Below are 9025 nucleotides of genomic sequence, written 5' to 3' on the forward strand. Positions count from 1 at the left end.
GCGTCACAGGCTTCTTGTCTACTGATAATCCACAAGAAATTTGGATATGTTGTGTCATTGATTTTAGCCAAACACATTCACGGCTTGCTTCATGTAGCGCAATAATCTCAGCGTGATTTGATGAAGTTGTTACGAGTGTTTGTTTCTGTGAACGCCAAGAAATTGCGGTACCTCCACGAGTAAATACATATCCGATTTGGGAACGTGCCTTATATGGATCAGATAAATATCCAGCATCAGCATAACCAATGATACTTTGATTGATGTCTTTTGAGTACAAAAGTACCAAATCTGTCGTTCCTCGTAGATAACGAAATATATGTTTAATTCTGTTCCAGTGCCTCTTTGTTGGATATGAACTGAATCTTGCCAATAAATTTACAGCAAAAGATATATCAGGTCTAGTGCAATTTGCAAGATACATAAGGGCACCAATGACACTTAGATATGGTACTTCTGGACCAAAAATAACTTCATCATCTTCACATGGATGGAATGGATCCTTTTCTATGTTTAATGATTTTACAACCATTGGAGTACTTAATGGATTTGATTTATCCATATTAAAACGTTTAAGGATCTTTTCGGTATAATTTTCCTGGTGAACAAAAATTTCACATTCTTTTTATTCGATTTGCAAACCCAGACAGTACTTGGTTTTTCCAAGATCCTTCATTTCGAATTCTTCCTTCAAGTACATCATAACTTCTTGAATTTCTTTATTCGTTCCAATGATTTTAAATCATCAACATATACAACAATAATTATACATCCGGATGTTGTTTTCTTGATGAAAACATAAGGGCATATTGGATCATTTACATATCCCTTTTTCATCAAGTGCTCACTTAGCCAATTATATCACATTCGGCCGGATTGCTTCAACCCATATAATGATCTTTGCAATTTTACAGAATAAAATTCTCTGGGTTTTGAACTTTATGCTTCAGACATCTTAAATCATTCAGGGATTTTCATGTATATATCACTATCAAGTGATCCGTATAAGTAAGCTGTAGCAACATCCATAAGACACATTTCCAAATTTTCAGACATGACCAAACTAATCAAATATCAAAACGTAATTGCATCCATAACAGGAGAATACGTTTCTTTATAATCAATTTCAGGCCTTTGAGAAAAACCTTGTGCAACAAGTCTAGCTTTATATCTTGCTATTTTATTTTTCTCATTTCGCTTTCGAATAAAAATCCATCTGTATACAACAGGTTTTACACCTTTAGGTGTGAGGACTATAGGTCCAAAAACATTACGTTTATTTAGCGAATCCAATTCAACCTGGATGACATCTTTCCATTTGGTCCAATCATGACGAGTTTTACATTTACCAAAAGATTTTGGTTCATGATCCTCATTTTTATTTATGATGTCACATACCACAATATAAGAAAATATCTCATCAATATCTTCTATATCTTTTCGATTCCATATTTTCCAGTATTAATATAATTGATAGAGATTTCACGATTCTCGTCAGCTTGTGGTTCTGACATAATATTTTCATCATCAGGTGTTTCTTTTGGAACACCATTTTCTATTTTATGATCATCATGTTTCTCTATGCCTTTTCTTTTTCCGAGGATTTTTATCCTTGGAACCGACTGGTCTTCCAAGCGTTTTATGGCATCATGAGTGTCTTCAATTTGTTTCTTTGGAATTTCACTTCGAGCAGGGGCATTTACAACATGTATATATGATTTTGTTACCCCTTTTATGTCTGCAAATGCATCTGGCATTTGATTTGCAATTCTTTGCAAGTGCACAATTTGTTGTACATCTTTCTCACATTGTTTGGCCTTTGGATCCAAATGTAATAATGATGGTACATACCATGTGATTTCCTTTTAGATGTGTTTTTTTTCTCCCCCTAACATTGGGAAGATTTTTTCATTAAAATGACAATCAGCAAAGCGTGCCGTAAACACATCGCCTGTCTGAGGCTCAAGATATCGAATGATTGATGGGCTATCATAACCGATATAAATACCGATTTTTCTTTGAGGACCCATTTTTTATCGTTGAGGTGGTGCAATAGGCATATACACCATACATCCAAAAATTCTCAGATGAGAAATATTTGATTCTTTACCAAATTCAAGTTGCAATGGGGAGAATTTATGATATGCACTTGGTCTGATGCGAATTAATGTCGCAGCATGTAAAATTGCATGTCTCCATATAGAAATAGAGAGTTTTGTTATCATAATCATTGGTCTAGCAATCAGTTGTAGACGTTTAATCAATGATTCAGCTAATCCATTATGTGTATGAACATGAGAAACATGATGTTCAATAGTAATTCCCATTGACATACAATAGTCATTGAAAGTTTGGGAAGTAAATTCTCCAGCATTATAAAGTTTTATTTTCTTGATTGTATAATCAGAAAATTGATTTCGCAATTTTATTATTTGAGCCATTAATCTTGAAAATGTCACATTCCGAGTTGACAATAAGCATACATGTGACCATCTGCTGGAGGCATCGATCAATACCGTAAAATATCGAAATGGTCCCATGATGGATGAATTGGCCCACAAATATCACCCTGAATACGTTCAAAAAATATGGGTGATTCTGTTTGGACTTTAGCTGGCGATGGTCTTATAATAAGTTTTCCAAGAGAACATGCTTTACATTGAAACTTATTATTCTGAAAGATCTTCTGTTCTTTCAATGGATGACCATGTGTATTTTCAATAATTTTTCGCATCATTATTGAACCAGGATGTCCCAATCGATCATGTCAATTGGTTAATATTGAAGAACTATTAACCACCATATTTGATTCGATTGGCCTTATATGTGTATAATGCAATTCAGTATGGAGCATTGATAAATTTTCAACCACATATTTCTTTCCTGATCTATATGTGCTAAAACACATATATTCTGATTTCCATCAGTTATCATCTCAGTATCATATCCATGAGAATATATGTCATTAAAACTCAACAAATTTCTTTTCGATTGTGGTGAATATAAAACATCATTTATCAAAAATTTTGTATCAATTGGTAACAAAAATTGTGCTTTACCACAACCTTCAATCAAGCCTACAGGACCTGATATTATATTCACCATTGCTTTTGTTGATTTTATTTCCAAGAAATATCTTTCATCTCGCAGAATAGTGTGCGTTGTACCACTATCCGGTATGCAAATTTCCATGATATTATTTCCTTGTTTAGCTTTGCTCATACCGTTTTTCATTTTGAACTTCAAAAGAAATTATGCGATAAATAAAATCAAGGATAATATATATATATATATATATATATATATATGCAAAATATAGCATGTTTCATAAGAATGCATGAAAAATATAGCATGTTACATTCTAGTCCCACCAATATATTAATCAATGTTCCGAAATCATTTGAAAAATCGGCAGCATTGAAATAAGTTGAACCACTTAAATGGTTACTGTTTTAAACAAAATTGGTCTCTTTTTCTTTCCCCTTTATCAATATTTTAAAGAGCTTACATAAGTGCTCTGGAGTACGTGACCAATGTCTTGGAGTGCCACATTTATAACAAGCACTCTCATATCTTTTTGAGTGTTTTTTTATTTTCACTCATATTTTCATGTTGCCTTTTTGGGTGGTTCGTGACGTTCTTTTGAGATCAGTTATTGAAGTAACTATCTCGATTATTTTTATATTTACGGCCGTAATCACGACCGCGATCATTTCTACGTCCACGTTCATGACCACATCCTCAACCTCGACCAAAATCTAGTTTATGTCTTTGATTTTGGTTTTTATTTTTACTTACGACATTTGCTTTTGGAAATGACGTAGATACATTGGGTCGGGATTGATGATTTCTCATTAACAACTCTTTGTTCTTTTCTAGTGATATCGAGAGCAACGAATTTAAGCTTTGTCAAATTTGACATAGTTGTACTAGAAAAATAACAATGCATTTTATAAGTTAATTTTTATTAGTATGACAATACAAAATAATGGAATAACGAAGATTACAAGTTCGTGTACAAATAGAAAAAAAGTATGTAGTGGAAAAAATCGCTGGTGAGTACAAGACTCGTGAGCATGATGATCATAATCGTTATGAAAAATAGCCTTAGAAATGTCATCATCTTCGAAAAATCGAGGAGAAATTATTTTGAGAGAAAGAGTGAATTTGGTGTGATTGAAAATGAGTTTGAGTGAACATATTTATAGGGCAAAAACTAGCCGTTTGTTACCGTTGGGGTAAGAAAAAATCGAGTATGTGTTGAATAAAAATTCGTGATAATCATGTGATACATATAATGATAATCATAGTTAAATATACGCAATAAAATATATATCATATCACGTTATTATAAGGTCAGTGTCCTAGACATATAATAACATGAAATTATATATTGATATAGTTAGTATATATACATAATAAATATATATCATATCACGTTATTGTTTAAAAACCTTAGAGGCTTTTATACTTGTCGTATCCCTTACTGGGAGTGTGGGATGTCGTCTTAACATCCTCCCAGGATTTATAACAAGTTTTTTTAAAAAACTAATTTTTTTTTTTGATCATTTCTGATAATAACATGATATTATATATTAAATATATACACAACAAATAAATAAACAATAAAATAAATATTCTTACTTTTGTTACCTTTTTCTTGTGTTTTGGAGCTTGGGAAAATATGGAGGACTTTTAGAGCTTCGTGCTGATAACGTGTTGTGAAAAAGTAAAAATTTATGGTAAAAACTAAAAACTCTAAAACTCAAAATATATATCAAACCAAACACTTATAAAATCTTCTCTCTAAACTTAATTTGTGTTTTTCATCACAAATGAAGACCTATTTATAGATCCACATTTGAGATTAGTCCAAAAATTAATACATCATCATCTACATCATCACACACTAATTTTCTACATTTTACAACTCAATATTCAACATTCAACATTCAATATTCAACATAATAATAATAATATATTTTTCAACATATTTAACATATTTTTTTAATTTTAAATTATTCTCTTGTTATTTTTCTTTCTTTAGCTTTTTTTTTTTTCCCTCAATTGGGGTCTGACCAAGCATATATTTGGGTCAAACCAAAATTTGTCGAACCCAACACAAGTTTTTGGGTCTGACCAAGCACATGTTTGGGTCTGACTAAAATTTGTCAAACCCAAACACAAGTGCTTGGGTTTGTCGTGTTTAGTCTCACCAAAATTTGTTAAACCCAAACACAAATGTTTGAGTTTGACCAAAATTTGTCAGATCCAAACCTGGGCCACAAGTGTTTGGGTTTGACCAAAATTTGCCAAAAAATATCCATGATCTATCCAAGATAATTTTGGGTCTACTATGGTCTAACATGGTCTACTATGGTCTAACCCCACGTTAGATCATAGTAGACACTAGGTAGACCGTGTTAGACCATCGCAAACCCAAAATCGTGAAGAGTTCTGGGTCTACCATGGCCTATCCAGTTCATGCCAAACCATAGCAGACCCAAAATTGTGAAGAGTTCTGGGTCTGCCATGGTCTACCCAGCTCCAGAATTCTTTTGGGCAGACCATGGTCTACCCAAAAATCCTGCCGTACAGATCCCATCCAACCTATTTCAACATATTTTTTTTTATCAACGCTTGCTAAATGAAAAAAAAAACGATTTGGATATTAAATTAATGCTTGCATTCAACTGATTCAAAAATTTAATATCGGAGCAACTCGGTGAAAGAAGATGAAGAAGATGAAAGCTTTTTCTTGCAGAAAAAAAACAAATTAGGTTTTGTTAATTAGTTTAACTAATTAATATTATATTTATTTTAAGTTAAATGGGTTAACTCCTTCCTTTTTAAAAAAAATAGTCAAAGTCATTTTTTTAAATAACTTATAAACTAATCCTATTTTTTTAACCAACCCGATACAATGAAGTTACAGGTTGCGAACGGTTTGAAATTTTGATGTTATATTTGGATTCGAATTCTACCGGATCTTTAAAATAATAATAATAGTGTGAACCTCAACTTTTGCCAAAGGCAAAACAAACCTAAAACCTATTTTCTCTTTGATTCAATTTCCAAGTAAGTTTATTCTAGCCACAAATTCCCAAATTTTTTTTTTAAAGGAAGATCTTTTATTTATTAATTAATATAAATGTCCTTAATTACAAGATCAATCATTCAAAACGAAAAACTCCCAAATTCTCAATCAAAAGGGGTAGGGGAGGGAAAAGCAAAGGAGGCGAGCGAGTGAGCAACTCGATTTGCCGATCGACAAATATGATTCAATTGGTTGAACATCTAGTCTCAACAAATCCTTGATATTAGTTGCCAAAACTCCAACATAGTTTTGGTTCTCCTCTAGCGTCGTGAATGCTTGCACAGATAAAAAAGAGTCTGAATTGATATAACTCACCCTAATATTGTGTGTACGTGTGATCAATAAACCTTCTAGGATCGCTGAAAGTTTGGCACCAATAATTGATTGAAGTTTTTCAATTTTTTCCCCAAATGAAATCAGAGGTTGGCCTTCATGGTTTCTAACCACCCCCCAATTGCATAACAATTATTACTCTCAAAATGAGCAGCATCTACATCCAAATGTAACTCATTATGAGGAGGAGCTATCCAGGTTTTCGAAGAAGAACACGTTGCAGTATCAGGAATAATCTTAAGTTATTGGTGTGCAGTTGTAAACTCAACCAAAAACCTACCACTCCAATCTACATTAGGAATGGCCCTACCATATTCTTTATTATGGAGCAACTTTTGTCTTTCACTCCAAACAGCCCACGATCTCACCACAAAAGATTCAAAATCAGATTTCTGTAAGCTTTCTTTCATCCAAAGAAATAAATCCAATACCTCCAACCCTTGAACCTGTTTCAGTAGGGCCCAAAATAATTTTTCCTTCCAACAAGATTTAATGACATGACAGAAGAATAAAGCATGGCAAGTGGTATCTCTTCGAGAATGACAAAGAGGACAAACTCCTTGAACTGGTACATGATGAGACAACAAGTTGGCTTCTGTAGGGATAATGTTGTGTATTACTCTCCACAAGAATATGAGAATTTTTGGTTGAATGCACAATGTCCATAGAAATTTCAACCAACCTTTTATACTAGCTTCTGAGTTATGATCTGGTGGTTCATAGAAGCCAATCTCCAACTTGTGTCCTTCTCGCACCGAATAAATACCCTTTGAATCGGTGCTCCAGAATCTGTGGTCTTCCCTGCTAACATTGGATAACGGGATCCCAAGAATGTTTGGAACTATATATGGAGGAATAATTGTCTGATCAGCTGCTCATTCCATATGTCATTGTCTATAAGAGAGCTTACATTAGGAAACTGTACCTAGGTTTTGTTGCGAGGTGGGCGTTCGCCAAACTTCTCTTCTTCCTCGTACTCCTCCACTTCTTGCTTGTATTCATCTTCCTTCTGCATTAATAGAGCCGGCATCTTCGCACTGTGCATATGCTTGAATTGATGATTAACAGTTCAACACTGATTTCTTGAAGTTGGGGTAGAATTAGAGACTGTTGGTTGGAAGCGGCGAGCGGAATATGAACGAGTTGAGGTTTCCCGATTGCCCAGCATCTGGGTTTAACGAAGGCCCATGCGACGAAGTTACCGGTTACGACCCGTTTGAAATCTTGATGTTATATTTGGATTCGAATTCTACCGGATCTTTAAAATAATAATAATAGTGTGAACCTCAATTTTTGCCAAAGGCAACACAAACCTAAAACCTATTTTCTCTTTGATTCCAATTTCCAAGTAAGTTTATTCTCGCCACAAATCCTCAATTTCTTTTTTTTTTTAAAGGAAGATCCTAATTTATTAATTATTATAAGTGTCCTTAATTACAAGATCAATCATCCAAAACGAAAAATTCCCAAATTCTCAAACAAAAGGGGTAGGGGAGGAAAAAGCAAAGGAGGCGAGCGAGCGAGCAAATCGATTTTCTGATCGACAAATATGATTCAAACAAGGTTGAACATCTAGTCTCAACAAATCCCTGATATAAGTTGCCAAAACTTCAATATAGTTTTGGTTCTCCTCTAGCATCGTGACTGCTTGCACAACTAAAAAAGAGTTTGAATTGAAATAACTCACCCTGATATTGTGTGTATGTGTGATCAATAAACCTTCTAGGATCGCTGAAAGTTCGGCACCAATAATTGATTGAAGTTTTTAAATTTTTTCCCCAAATAAAATCAGAGGTTGGCCTTCATGGTTTCTAACCACCCCCCAATTGCATCACAATTATTACTCTCAGAATAAGCAGCATTTACATCCAAACGTAACTCATTATGAGGAGGAGCTATCCAGGTTTTCGAACAAGAACACGTTGCAGTATCAGGAATAATCTTAAGTTATTGGTGTGCAGTTGTAAACTCAACCAAAAACCTATCACTTCAATCTACATTAGGAATGACCCTACCATATTCTTTATTATGGATCAACTTTAGTCTTTCACTCCAAACAGCCCACGATCTCACCACAAAAGATTCAAAATCATATTTCTGTAAGCTTTATTTCATCCAAAGAAATAAATCCAATACCTCCAACTCTTGAACCTGTTTCAATAGGGCCCAAAATAATGTTTCCTTCCAACAAGATTTAATGGCATGATAGAAGAATAAAACATGGCAAGTGGTATCTCTTCGAGAATGACAAAGAGGACAAACTCCTTGAACTGGTACATGATGAGACAGTAAGTTGCCTTTTGTAGGGATAATGTTGTGTATCACTCTCCACAAAAATATGCAAATTTTTGGTGGAATGCACAGTGTCGATAGAAATTTCAACCAACCTTTTATACGAGCTTCTGAGTTATGATCTGGTGGTTCATAGAAGCCAATCTCCAACTTGTGTCCTTCTCGCACTGAATAAATACCCTTTGAATCGGTGCTCCAGAATCTGTGGTCTTCCCTGCTAACATTGGATAACGGGATCCCAAGAATGTTTGGAACTATATATGGAGGAATAATTGTCTGATCAGCTGCTCATTCCATCTGACA

This window comes from Henckelia pumila, chromosome 1, assembly GCF_033568475.1.
Source record: "Henckelia pumila isolate YLH828 chromosome 1, ASM3356847v2, whole genome shotgun sequence".
In the NCBI taxonomy this organism is placed as follows: domain Eukaryota; kingdom Viridiplantae; phylum Streptophyta; class Magnoliopsida; order Lamiales; family Gesneriaceae; genus Henckelia; species Henckelia pumila.